The sequence below is a fragment of the Mixophyes fleayi genome, chromosome 10 (genome assembly GCF_038048845.1).
Source record: "Mixophyes fleayi isolate aMixFle1 chromosome 10, aMixFle1.hap1, whole genome shotgun sequence".
NCBI classification, from domain to species: domain Eukaryota; kingdom Metazoa; phylum Chordata; class Amphibia; order Anura; family Limnodynastidae; genus Mixophyes; species Mixophyes fleayi.
In genome coordinates, this window is record NC_134411.1 from 98,091,571 (window position 1) to 98,106,285 (window position 14,715).

Consider the following 14,715-nt stretch of genomic DNA (forward strand, 5'->3'; position numbering starts at 1 on the left):
ATGAGAATGGACTAAGCTCCAGCAAATGCATTCACCAGCCTGCAAAGTGGGTGGGAAGGTGCCATAATGATGTACGCCATGCCCCACCCACTTGGTGATATGAATGGCGTCCAGTAGAGGAAGCTGTGATGCAATGCGCTTTCCCCTGCACAATAGAGATGGCTCAAACGGCGTCATCAGGGGCCACCCACCTCTTCTTTTTATACCTGGCTTCTGCGTCTCTCGGAGGGCAGATATAAAAAAGTAGGGTAATATGCCCTCTCAGTATGCCCACATTTTGAATTCAGATTTTTCCATTCTTTATTTGCTGGTTCAATGGCCCTCAGTATGGCAGTGATGTAGTCATATAAGCACAAGCATGTTGGCCTTGCTCAAATTGTTTAACCCACCATATTTTTGCCATTTTTACCTGACATTATCGGAGGGAAAAATTCTCAGAACTTTTGCTTGCGCTTAATGGAAAAAAAAGTTTGCAAAACACTGCACTGTATATTTTAGATTTGTTCTCTAATTTACATTCAGTTTGACAAAAGTGGTGTTCAGCTGTGACCAAATCATATTTATACTAAAGAAAACATACAATCCTCGCCACAAGAGCAGACATAGTTCTTCCTTCAGAGGATTACATCGAGCGGAATTTGTTTAATGAGCTTGACACTAAAAAGATGCATAGAGTATGTCAGACACCCAGCGGTTCAGGATTCCTGGGGACCGATAACATCTTTGGTACTGACCACTCACTTCGTCTTCCAGCCAGCCTCCTATATCTCCTAGTTCTTTGGGGGATTATAAATGAGAGGGCAGGAGGAACAAGGAGGGAAAATAATGAAAAACATTCCAAGAAAAGGAAGAAAAATTATCACCAGGCTTTGCAAAAGTATAATAATATTTATTGACTTTTATACGTGACTGCAGGAAAAAAATCACTACAGAAAAAAAAAGTTCCAGAATCTAGGGACCGCCGAGAAATTTACAACAGTTTTAAGATATGCAAATTAAATGCTAGGTATAGACATTGGGGTAATTAATTGTAAATCTAAGAATAATGTTTCTTTGTCAGTGCTGTCTGCGAGTTGTAGATACATTGTAGCGGAATGTTTTCCACTGGCTGTTTTAATAATTAATTCTGAATATCACAACACTGGTGTACATTATTGTTTAATTGGGTTGTTCTTAGGTGAGATTAGAGCAGCTGTATTATGGAAGAAGTCCCTTATGTTGGGGTCATGCTCTCTGGTTAACTTGCATCTGCTCCGGATGTCATAGTGATACAGCAGCAGTTGGAATAGTCAGCTTGTAATGCAATGTACTGTGATGCTCTATGTTTGTAATAGAACCTGCCTTGGACCAGCCATGAAAGATTGCTAATTAAGTTTTTCAAAAACTGGTTTCAGAGGATTTTTCCTTTTATTTTTTTACTTATTGTCAACCGCAGGGTCATGGAGAACGATCACAGGCTCAGGGCAAAAGGGACTTTCTAGGACTCCTTTCCCATAATTGTCCATCATTTTTAGTATTGATGCAATGTGTATAACCCAGGGTACAGGTTGAATGGAGGGGAGTCGCTACAATCGCGTGATTGGAGGCTGGGGCAGTGGCTGCACTTACAATGGTCAACTCCTACACATTAGGGTATTTCTGTTTGTTTCCTGAATTCAGTCTGAAATTTGTTTTATTATCTATCAGTAACCTGGTAAAAGGACGGCACAATTTTTGTGTGTGTGTGTGTGTGTATATATATATATATATGTATGTATGTGTATATATATATATATATATATATATATATATATATATATATATATATATATATATATATACATACAAGTTAACCCGTGCATGGTACTCATGCATTATAGTCAAATCAAGCTACTTAAGGTGTTAAAAAGATTCTTGTCATGCATTTGGGCCTAGCCCAGGCCTCCTCAGGGGAAGAGCGTTACTTCCCGACGCAAGCGCCCTTTTTTAACGTGGTTTTGTCCACATGTCACCACCTCATCATTTTTCTCCATCACCTCATCCTTCATCTTCATCGCCACATCCTTCATCTCCATCGTCTTACTGTTCTAAAACCTCTCGATACACAACGTTTCAGCTAAACACCTTATCGCTGTGCTCAATCAGTCTTCCTTGAAGGGCAGTATTCATAACCTGCACCTTCACATCACTGCTTCTCCGTACTCGTCACCCCCGGCAACCACCAACCACTCCCGACTGTCACTTCTTCAAGAAATATATAGGTCAGTGTATAACTCTGCCCAGCAGGTGGCGCTGCAGCTTGTTTTTTTTTTTTTCACACACGCCACTAGGCATTTATATATATATATATATATATATATATATATATATATATATATATATATATATATATATATATATATATATATATATATATATGAGCTTTATTGTGTTTCCTGGTAGATTTATCTGATTTATGTATATTTTATATATGTTGTTTGTTCATTACACATGTTTAGTCCTAGGTTTTGTATTATAATGTACCTGCCACTAATACCCACAGTAGACAGCTATTTTGTGGGACCAGACCATATATATATGAGTAGATGACAGTTATGCTTTAATTCTATACTATTTTCAGTGAAATTGGTTATCTATCTCTCCTATGGGCCCTTAGTATTTTAGATATGTTAATCCTAGCAATTATGTTAGCAAAAATGTGCCCTAATTAGGCCTGTTTATCTTTATATATTGAACGCATTTTTAAAATCTGCTTGATAAACTTATCTTCTTAATTTGAGCTGACAATATAGTGGTGTTAGTACCTCAATGTGAGGGAAAACAAAAGTACCCAGTTTAGATTGTGTTTTGTGTACTTCATTAAAAGGACCATGTATGTTATGTTGAAAGTGTCATGGTGCTAGTTGCTGCCAGGAGAGAGACACTTGGCTGGGGTAGTTATCAGAGAGACACTATAACTAGCCAAGCTGCTTAGTACTGAGAGGACAGGTCTTGAGGGACAACTCAGAAGTTGATGTGTTGGAGAAGGTACAATTGTGACTGAGAAAGCTGAAGTAGATGGGTTGGAGAAGGTAGATTTATGAGGGATGAAGCCAAAGTCGATAAACGGGCAAACAAAACAAGACTTTTTCACACAACAGCAGATAAACACAATTCCAAACTTTGCTTGTGCATTGATCGGTAGCAGTGAAGCCCTTGTAAAGGCAACATACAGTTGAAGTCTCTAATATACTTTAGCTTTTGCAAAGTGCTGATTGCAGTAAGTGGTAAAGAATATGCAGTTGACAGTGCACTGCAACCTGTCATCTGTAGCTGGCATTGCGGCGGGTCCTCACAAAAAGGCATTTAGATCCTAAAATATTGGTAGACTGCAGTTACGACTCTCTAATACAGTATGTAATTTAAATCTGCTGCCAACTGTACACATAGTGAAGGCCGCCAATTTGATGGCTAATCCTATAATCATTAGAATGTACCCCATCTATTCATTAAGAACCAATGACAGTGCAATGGTGCCTCAGTGATGTCACTGGTCCCTAGACAAATAATAGGCTGCATTGTTTATGAATACTGGTTCCAGCTCACATGATGACTGTCTCCACTGTGTGTCTGCGATGAGTGCACCATACAATACATTTCCCCAATAAAGTATATTAATACACCCAAAGGTTAAATTTAGCAAAAATTAACCCCCAGACTTGATTTAATTAATTACATAACTGTCTAGCAGAGTAAAATGGTACCTGGCTGTGATGACTTTGGGCAGATCATGAGGTCTTGGAGACCGGTCCAATGTTGATGGCTTCATGCAATCCCCTCCTCTCGGAAGACATACTTTACCGACAGCTACCGCTACAAACAATAACACAAAATGAGTGGTGTCCTAGACTGTCTAGTGCACTAAATCATAAGACACTTGCAACTGTTACAAATTAGAACATGTTGACATTGAGTGATGCATTTGTAACCTCACTATCTTAGTATATATTTATTTTTATGTTACCAGCCAGACCAACCAACATAGCCCATATCATCTTGTAGACATTTGGATTCTCCAGTATTTTCACTTGCATTTGATATGGGCGAAATCGTACACCTGTTATGGAGAGCACTGAGGACTCTGGTAATTTGAAGAGCCAGACTGCTTAGCTAAACTACCCTCGCTAAATCTGTAAAAGGTTTGTTATTTAGTCCAGGTTAATTTAGTATAAAAGTGGAGAACACTGGAAAGAGACAAATGTCTTGTTGACAAAATGATGACTGTAGGTGGAGTACAGTCATAGCCAAAAGTTTTCAGAATGACACAAATATTATTTTTCACAAAGTCTGCTGCCTCAGTTTTTATGATGACAATTTGCATATACTCCAGAATGTCATGAAATGTGATCAGATGAATTGCAATTAATTTCAAAGTCCCTTTTTGCCATGACAATGAACTTTATCCCAAAAACAACATTTCACTGCATTTCAGCCCTGCCACAAAAGGACCAGCTGACATTCTCAAGAGGCGGGTGGACAAACAACCCTTAAATTCTGACAAACTCCAAGCATTGATTAGGCAAGAATGGGCGGCCATCAGTCAGTATGTGGCTCAGAAGTTGATTGACAGCATGCCAGGGCAAATTGCAGAGCTCTTCAAAAAGAAGGGTCAACACTGCAAATATTGACTCTTTGCATAAACTTAATGTAATTGTCAATAAAAGCCTTTGACACTTATGAAATGCTTGTAATTTTACTTCAGTATACCATGGTAACATCTGACAAAAAGGTCTAGAAACACTGACGCAGCAAACTTTGTGAAAAACAGTACTTGTGTTATTCTCAAAACTTTTGGCCATGACTGCACATTATGTTCTAACTCGAATTACATTAATAGCCACAGGTTTCAAGTTTACTTTTAACCAAGTAGATTGCTGGAGTTGCCAATATGGTGACCAAAATCTTTTCAATAAACAAGAAGATGATCTGTGTATCCTCTAACCTCCATTTTTGTTTTAATTATGTGAGTTCATCTGAACATTCTAAAGTATGTTGAGTCCATTTGAGTATTACCAATTATCTAAAGAGCTTAGATAATTTCAGCAGTACTCATTAATATATACAGTATTCGTATTATTCATTTCCTATATTTATCAAACATATATGGACTCTAAATGAGGCACATTGCTTTACTGACCAACAAACAGGACTTTAGAATATTTAGGTGTACTGTAATTAAATTGCCTGTGCCTGAAGCTTGCAATCTAGAGAACAACATTTCTAGAGACCGACATTTCAGCCATATAATGTGTCCAGAAACCTCTCTCTGACATTAAACCCTTTAAATAGACTTCAGTAAGTGAATTACAGTATTTAAAGTACAGGGGTAAAGGGTCAAAGGTTCATAACATGATTGAAATGACTGGAAAACAAAATGTCCACGCTAGCTCTCTCTTCCAGCCATCTGCTGCTATAACTGCAATGAATAAAGGTCTTGATGAAAGTAGAGTACAGATTAATGACAACATTCTCTGCAACATCAGGTGCATAAATGATCACATTCATTTTTCATATAAAAATAGCTGTCCGTTTCCTCTGGAGTAACTTACTGCGAGACAATAAGTATCCTTTATTGAGGAAGCTGGAGCGTCAAGCTCGGGACACGATGTAGTATGTAATCGAGGGCACGTCTCCGAGCATCTGTGCAGCTCCTGTGATGAATGAAAATTGCAGCCGTTTTCAAGAAGCCGAGCAGAAGGCTGACATGTACTAATCAGATATATATAATCAGTAGTAAAAGGCAGACCCACAACTCCAAAAATGCTCCAAAGTTAGTTTTGATTCTTTCACATGTGACAGCTGGACAATGATGGATATGAGCGTCACCCGCTGGTGATCTTGACTCATGGCTTCTGCTGGCTTTATCGGGGTCTTAGAAACAACATATAAATGTACAAACAACTAAGTGTTGGCAGATGCCGTTTCATCTCGCGCATATTTGCTGTGTAAATCACAATGGACGTGGAACAAAGTATCCTGTATTAGTCTTGTCAACTCTGATGTCTGATCAATAATAGTAAATAACAAGGACACTGCGCCCAGATATCCAATATATTTATTGTAACTCAAACAGTGTCTGTCGTCTGCAAAGACACACACTATAAAACACTGAAAGATAAGAAAATGTTCACATCATGCGAAAATGTCCTCCATTGACTTCGCCTTGGAAGAGAGCATCCCGAAACGAACGGTATTTCTTTTGTTGTACTTAGAATCTCCTTATACATCATATAATGGTTAGTGCTGAGCTGGTCTACTAAAATAGGGAACCTGCTGACAGCGACAGCCACGACTGAGTAAGTAACCACACGTAAAAGAGGAGAGAAGCTACGAGTGCACATTGAAACAGACATGGGACAGAGAGTATAGATGGCAGTGTAAATACTGCCGCCAAGAGTGGTATGTTACATCCGATTGCAAAAGTTGAAGTCCCTCATCCTGGTGGGAGTCTCGCAGTAATGCAGATTGATGACTGAGAAATAAAAGTAAATAGGAAGTGAAGTTAAAGTAGGACTTACGGCAACCTGATTCATGGCCTATACAGGAAGGGACACTATCTTGGACTCCGGTTTAAGTGAAAAATATCGATGACCCAGCCTTCGAGGGAAAATAATTGTACATACCACCTGCCAAAATGAAAGATTCTGCTTCTTACCCTCCAAATATGAGATTTACTAGTTTGATTCAACGAGTATGGTAAACTAAGTTATCCCATCACCAGACCTTATTAGACTGTGTAACCTCCTTAACTAGTCCTCAATGAGGTTAAACTGAGCTGTATCTTTTTTTTTTTTTACATTTTTCCATCCATGTATCTTGATGTGCGCTGGGCAGAGAATCCATAAGCAGCGGTGCAAGACGTTTTGTGCCTCGCATCAAGTGTGCTTTATAAATATGGCCCCGTGCTGGCTTAGTCAGGTCTCTCCCTTGGCCAATACTGCAAAGGCCAGTCCACTACAGTATATAGATGTCTGTAGCAGTTTTGTGACTCTACTAATGCTAGTCTTGGAGTACCTGATAGAAGCTCTGTGCTTCCATTGTCCTCTTCTGAAAATCACAGTTGATGGCCCAAACATTAGCTGGTACATCCTTTACTCTAGTTGGCTGGTGTGTTGTACTGGTCATTCAGACTGTAAATCTGTTGTATGTAGAAGAAAATTCATAGTAGCCTTACAGACCCTTCACATCCATCTTCCAAGGTTCAATAGAATATTATTTCTGGGCTACCCAAAGCTGAGGACATTCGAATGTTCCTTGTCATTTGAAGGTATTAATGGTTGGTTCTATTGGGAGGATTGCCTTATGAGAACCGTTTGTTTATCTTGTAGTCTTGCATTTTCCCTCTTGCTACACATCTGCTCCAGCTTTGTTGCAGAGGATTGCTGATCTGTGGCTGATAAAACTGCATACTGTGAACTAGGAGGCTCATCAATGCATCAGTACTACTCTGGTGACTATAGCACAGTAGTATTTTGGGAACCTTTGTGGAAAAAATTTAGTTTCTTTGATACTCTTAAGGCATAAGCCAGCTGAGACTGAAAAAAACAAACAGCATGGAATATTAATGCTAAAATCCCTTGTGATGGACGGCATACAGTGGGGACAATTAGTCAATCTTTATTCAAAGCTATTAACAGTCATCTGAACTTCACTGCCTATAACAGACTCCATAAATTCTTCAGAACTGACAGTAATCTTTCAAGAGTAAATAAATACAGACAATAAAACATCGCTCGTTGACATGTTGTACTATTAATGGTTAATGCTATTGGCAGTTAATATACTATTTTCAAGATGATTGACATTGGCTATTGCATTTAAAGGAGAAATACAGCCTATTAGTAAGCAGTGACTATTTTCCTTAACTATGATTGGAAGGACAGCAAAAACAAAAAAAATGAAGTGTTCAAAGTCAAGGTGACATTCTGATTCAGAAAAGTGTGATTAAATAGTCCCTTTATCTGTTGCAGGAATGGGTAAGAAACAATAGGGAGCATGCAATAGGGAGCATGCTCATTTATAATGTCAGACTTGCAGGGGTGTGAGTCTGCAAACACTATTTCCTTTACTTATAAGACTGTAACCAATAACACAAGCTGTAATCCCATTCCGATTCTAGAGTCATGCATGCATGGAAAGCTTATTACATATCTGCTTGGATAAGAAAACGTGATCCAAAGCATGATGTTTATATTTTTATGCTTTTGTATATGCTAACGTTCAGTTGTGGGTTCAATCTCTTCTTAATGCACATGTACATTTTATGGCGAGAAAGTTCTCCATGGATGCCTTGGCACCTATCTATTTTGTTTTTTTTCTAAGTGTTATATATGTGTAAGGAACAGTGAAATGAACAGCACTAGCCGAACCTTTAGCCAATCAGAGCATTAGGACCCTCACTAGGCAAGAAGACCAATTTGTAGCCAATTAGAATATTCACAATCTTAACTGACAAATATAGAAACAGCTACAAAATATACAGTTAAAAAGGTCCTGTATATCAAAGAAATAGAAGGTGACTGAGGTCCAAGATTGTTCTACAAATAGTGTTGATTAATCAGTAATTTAACAAAATTTGAATATTCATATATAATGTGTTATAACCAATTCCAGCCACCAAGTATCCTAGTAGCCATGTAAATTTGTTGTAGGAGCTTCAATTTGTCCTTGCCAAGCCTTGACAATGACCACTTTTGACCATCATGTAGGTCTATTTTTCCTGTCCATGGGTCAACAATGATCTGGTGGCTTTTTTCAAACACACATAGAGACTACCCAATCAGCTGGAAATGCTAGAACACAAAGTAAAGAACAGATTCGTAATAATAATCACTTGCTGAAAGACAATAATCCCTCCATAACTGAAGATCCTACCTAATCCTGCCTAAATGGGCTCAAATCAAGTACATGGACTGGTAGATAATGCGGTTGGAAGGTGCTTAGGATCTAATAGTGTGTCGGTCATCCAACCACAGTAATTGGTGGTTCTAGGAGGTGGCCAAGCAGTGCTGTACACACCGATCTGTATACTCTGGCTACACACATGTGGCCAAATGGGGCATAAAATAACTTAACCGCCATTGGAAATAAACATTAGGATCTGCCCATGTTACCAGCAACTTTTAACCGCCTGCTCCCAATAAAGACACAGATATTATTCTTGTGTGTGAATCTGGGTCACCAGTCTCCAACAGAGATCACAGAACAGAACCTAGTACACTTCGGGCCTTGTACACACGTAGTAAATCTGTGGCTGTGGCTAGAACGTTTGTCATTATAGGGGTCACAATGAGCTCTGAGTGTATATTATTATTATTATTATTATTAATATTTATTTATAAGGCGCCACAAGACATCCGCAGCGCCGTACAGAGACAAACAAAATTACAATACAATGGGAGACAGCACAGTACAGTAAACACAGCAACTCAGTACGCTCAATGCACAGCTAGAGAGGGCGGGGAAGGGGGAGGGAGGATCCGCAAACGACGGGGCCCAAGAAGGAGGGCGCGGAAGACAGGGAGACCCCCAGGGGGGAGGAGGGAGCGAGAGTGGACGTGGGGTGGAGGACCCTCGAGGAGGAGGGCTAAGTAGCTGGAGAGCAGAGTTAGAAGTGGTGGAAACAGGAGGAAAGATGGCCCTGCTCAGAGGAGCGTACAATCTAAGGGGAAACCTTAACATGCAGCATTCTCATAACATACTTTAATATTGTTTTATATTCTGTCCTGTGCAATATTTAGACATATAAAAATAAAATAAGAGGAATGTCATTCAGCACATGCAAACAATCCAGACAATACCAAGAGATCAGAATAAAAACTAATGTCCCAGTCGCAGACAGACAGTGGTAACAAACACAGCTTAGCACAAGCTCACAAAGCACAGGCATTATTACAAAGGCCTTGTTCAAGCTCCTGTTGGGTGACATTGGTCTTATTGCATTCTCTTGTGCCATATCATGACAAAGAATGATGACCCGATTCGAGACGACCCCATACTGGCCGCAGAACCCTCCCCCTGCTGCCTGCTACAACCACATCGCGTGACTTGCAAAGAAGCCAGACAAATAGATTTTCTCCCATATTTATAGCTGGCATTATATTCCCTCCCGGCGCAGGTAGCTGTTTTATATGAAATGAACAATCTTTATAGACATTCTCCAGCCGTAACAAAGCTGATTTTCAGTGTGACTGAGCTGTACTACGCTGACAGTATTGTCAGCCTTTCTGCTCAACAAATCAAGCCTAACTTATGGTGTTTGCAGTGTAATTTTTATTCTTCTTTGACTAGCCAACTACCCGGTGGTAATAGGATGTTTGGAAAGGGCAGTCGGAATGTTTGTACGCGCCGTGATTGATTGGCAAAGCCTGCGTTCTCCATTTGTCCTTCTTGATTCCAATTCAGTTCCATAAGAAAAATGAAAAGGCGAGAGAGAGAAAAATGCTGTGAATTTGCCACTCCCGGCGATCGCGGCTCAATCCCCACATCTAGTAGGATTGTCTGTAAACATTAAGATATCTAAATGAAAATCAATAGGATATGTACCAGAACTTACTATCAGGCACAAGTATCAGGAGACCCCAGGCTAATCATCCCTTTCAGCTTCTACTGGACACATAATCTGAAGCCCCTGAAGTGTTGTAATTGGCCGGAAGAATTAAATTTATAATCCTGGCAGGTAATCTTGCCCCTCTCCTTCTCGGGTTTTATAACAAGCCATGAAATTCGAGAATAAACCTTTAATTCTGCTTCCAGACTGGAACGATCACATTTGATCTACTCTTTGCATGCAGTTAAGTAAAGCTGAATTACTGCACCCGGAAGATCAGCAAAATATATGTTTTAATGTGTTAGAAGAGAAAACTGTTTGTCGGTGCGCACTCTCCTCACGCGTCCTATTTGTTACCTAATAAAGATGTCTACGGTACTCAGCGCAATGTTACCTAAACTTCAACAGATCTTCTGCAATGATCTGTGACCTATTAATTGCATAATAAATATGGGCCTGGTCGCTTTGAGGCCAGTTGCTTCACACAAGTCCCGCGTGACGAAGGATTGAGGTTGGACTTATTACTGTAACATTTATTAAATCAGACACCGAAAATTGTTGCTCATATTTTAAAAGATCTTATTTTTTAAGGAAATTTAATATCTATTCAATATAATTGCTAGATACACTCTCTAGTAGAGTGTATCTAGTCATGACATCACCTGCAGCTTTTTGGATCTTCATTGCTTAATCCTCTAGGTTAGGTAGGGCCTGTCCCCATTTCCACATCACAAATATATAGATAGACAGCTATCCGTCCAATGCCCTTCAGGCCCACCTACCCATTTCTCAGCTGGGAACAACTAGTAAATATGTTTTTCTAATAAAAAAGACACATACTTCCGAAAGATCTATGGCGTAGGATAGTATAAGCCGTTCCATCAAAGACTTTTTATAAAGAAATTTTCAGATTCCTCTGCTTTTATATAATATTTTCCACTGAATGTAAGATTTACAAAGTGAAAAATTGTAGACCCTAAAACATGATCCCCATATCAGGGCCGTCTCAAGAGCATTATAGGCCCCGAAGCAAAGCAATTCACTGGTGCCCAACATACACAACCACTAACAGGAATAAAAATTAAAATTATTGATAATATTAAGCTTACATTTATTGTTACTTCCAACAAAATCATTGTTTAAGCATTATAAAACATACAGTACTGGCTCCAAATCATATTATACTATACTGTAGTGCCCCTGGTTTAAATTATGCCACATAGTAGTGCCCCCAATTCATATTACGCCACAATAGTGCCCCCAAATTATATTAGGCTACAGTCATGGCCAAAAGTTTTGGGAATGACACAAGCATTGGTTTTTGCTGAGTTTGTTGCTTAAGTGTTTTTAGACCTTTTTCTCAGATGTTGCTTTGGTATACTAAAATAAAATTACAAGCATTTCAGAAGTGTCAAAGGCTTTTATTGACAATTACATTAAGATTATGCATAGAGTCAATATTTGCAGTGTTGACCCTTCTTTTTGAAGAGCTCTGCAATTCACCCTGGCATGCTGTCAATCAACTTCTGGGCCACATACTGATGGCCGCCCATTCTTGCCTAATCAATGCTTGGAGTTTGTCAGAATTTGTGGGTTTTTGTTTATCCACCCGCCTCTTGAGGATTGGCCACAAGTTATCAATGGGATTAAGGTCTGGGGAGTTTCCTGGTTATGGACGTAAAATTTCGATGTTTTGATCCCCGAGCCATTTAGTTATCACTTTTGCCTCATGGCAAGGTGTTCCATCGTGCTGGAAAAGGCATTGTTCATCACCAAACTGTTCTTGGATGGTTGGGAGAAGTTGCTCTTGAAGGATGTTTTGGTACCATTCTTTATCCATGGCTGTGTTCTTAGGCAAAATTGTGAGTAAGCCCACTCCCTTAGCTGAGGAGCAACCCCACACATGAATGGTCTCATTATGCTTTACTGTTGGCATGACACAGTACTGATGGTAGCGCTCAACCTTCCTTCTCCAGACAAGCGTTTTTCAGCTGCCCAAAACAATCTGAAAAGGGATTCATCAGAGAAAATGACTTTACCCCAGTCCTCAGCAGTCAAATCCCTGTACCTTTTGCAGAATATCAGTCTGTCCCTGATGTTTTTACTGGAGAGAAGTGGCTTCTTTGCTGGCCTTCTTGACACCAGGCCATCCTCCAAAAGATTTTGCCTCACTTTGTGCAGATACACTCACACCTGTCTGCTGCCATTTCTGAACAAGCTCTGTACTTGTGCCCCGATCCCACAGCTGAATTAACTTTAGGAGACAGTCCTGGCACTTGCTGGACATTCTTGGGCGCCCTGAAGCCTTCTTCACAACTATTGAACCTCTCTCCTTAAAGTTACTGATGATCCGATAAATGGTTTATTTAGGTGCAATCTTACTAGGAGCAATATCCTTGCCTGTGAAGCCCTTTTTATGCACAGCAATGATGACTACCCGAGTTTCCTTGCAGTTAACCATGGTTAACAGGGGAAGAACAATGATTTCAAGCAGCACCCTCCTTTTAAAGCTTCCAGTCTGTTGTTCTAACTCAGTCAGCATGACAGAGTGATCTCCAGCCTTGTCCTTATCAACACTTTCACCTGTGTTAACGAGAGAACCACTGACCTGATGTTAGCTGTTCCTTTTGTGGCAGAGCTGAAATGCAGTGGAAATGTTTTTGGGGTTAAGTTCATTGTCGGGGCAATTTATCTGATCACTCTTCATGACATTCTGGAGTATATGTAAATTGCCATCATAAAAACTGAGGCGACAGACTTTGGGAAAAATAATATTTGTGTCATTCTCAAAACTTTTGACATTGACTGTACAATAGTGCCCCCAGTGCATATTATATTATGCTACAATAGTACCCCCAGTTCATATCATGTTATACAGTAGTGGCCCCAGTACAAGAAAGGATGGTTAAAAAGTAATTAAACAATCACTGCATACGAGAAAATATATTACCATACCTAGTAACCTGTGTTGTGATCTCTTACTGGCTCAGTAGTACGCCGGAAAAGGAGGGAGCCGCAACTGTCATTGATCTTTTGATAGCAGTGATAGGCAGTCATTCGAGATGTGCGCACCCACCGGTGTTAGGAGGAGGTAAGGATTAGGAAGGGGGCACGGAGCAGCCCTGGGCTGATCCACATGGCACATGCTATAAGGTGGCTGGTTCATGGGGAGGAAGGAAGCGAATCAGTGTTAGGGCCGGCCACTAATAGACTAGGGCTGGCACCATTAGCTTTGGCTACACAGACTGCCATGCCGGGTCCCTTCTGTAAATATATATAGAACAGGAAAAGTTTGCAAGCCTACGGGGCCCCTATGCTAGTGGAGCCCCCGGGCAACTACCCAGCATGCCCATGTAGTAAGATGGCCGTGCCCCATATTGTCATCTAGAACCCCTCTCTCTGTAATTCTTACTGTTGGGTGCTAATAAAAGGAGACTATACCATTGCTGGACCACATAAACATACAAAAAATATGTTAGACCAAAATAATCTTGTGATCTTAATATATTTGATAGTGACGTTATTGCCTCCCAGAAATACGTTATTTTCACGTGGTCCCTGATTTTGTAAATTAAGGTTTGAGGGTTGGAATCAAGTAATTCACAAAAATGAAGTACATTTATAATATTCTGGCACATTTTCTAATATAAATAATACTTATGTAGTGGTATCCATAGATACACTGCTATTAGAAATGTATATACAGTATATAGGCATAAAATGGATTCTCCCGGTGGGATTCACAAATACACTTCTTAATGGTCAGACTGATAATATGATGAACCTCCCGTGGTCTAATTCCTGTTATTAGAGTCTGGTATTTATATAACTGTGTCTTTATTTCTGGGATGTAGGATATTATCACTCAGCAGGAGATTGGTGATTATAAGGGAAGACCCTATTATCATTCATTAAAGAGAATGTAGCGAGAATCGCAGTAATTCCTTCAGAAGCGTTGAGTGATAAAACATCGTATTGTACGCAGCATTCAGCCATGGCTTCCTTGCTCATGTTTAGGACAATGTACTGTGTGATTGATGTAGATGTTTTGTATTGTGATGATGAAATTATTTCTTGGAGGCCTTTTTTTTTGGGGGGGTGGGGGGGTAGCTTTAAAAATGAGTGGATAGAGTCTGTACAAATTTGTT

At 39.7% G+C, this 14,715-nt stretch overlaps 1 long non-coding RNA gene across 5 annotated transcripts in view; it reads right to left on the reverse strand.

The window, feature by feature from the left end:
- LOC142104526 (uncharacterized) overlaps window positions 1-14,715 on the reverse strand; it is a 283,957-nt gene that overhangs the window by 24,001 nt on the left and 245,241 nt on the right. For all 5 annotated transcript variants that reach the window (XR_012679582.1, XR_012679581.1, XR_012679583.1 and 2 more), the window contains exon 5: window positions 3,723-3,831. This is a non-coding gene — a long non-coding RNA (uncharacterized LOC142104526). The remainder of the gene's footprint in view (window positions 1-3,722; window positions 3,832-14,715) is intronic.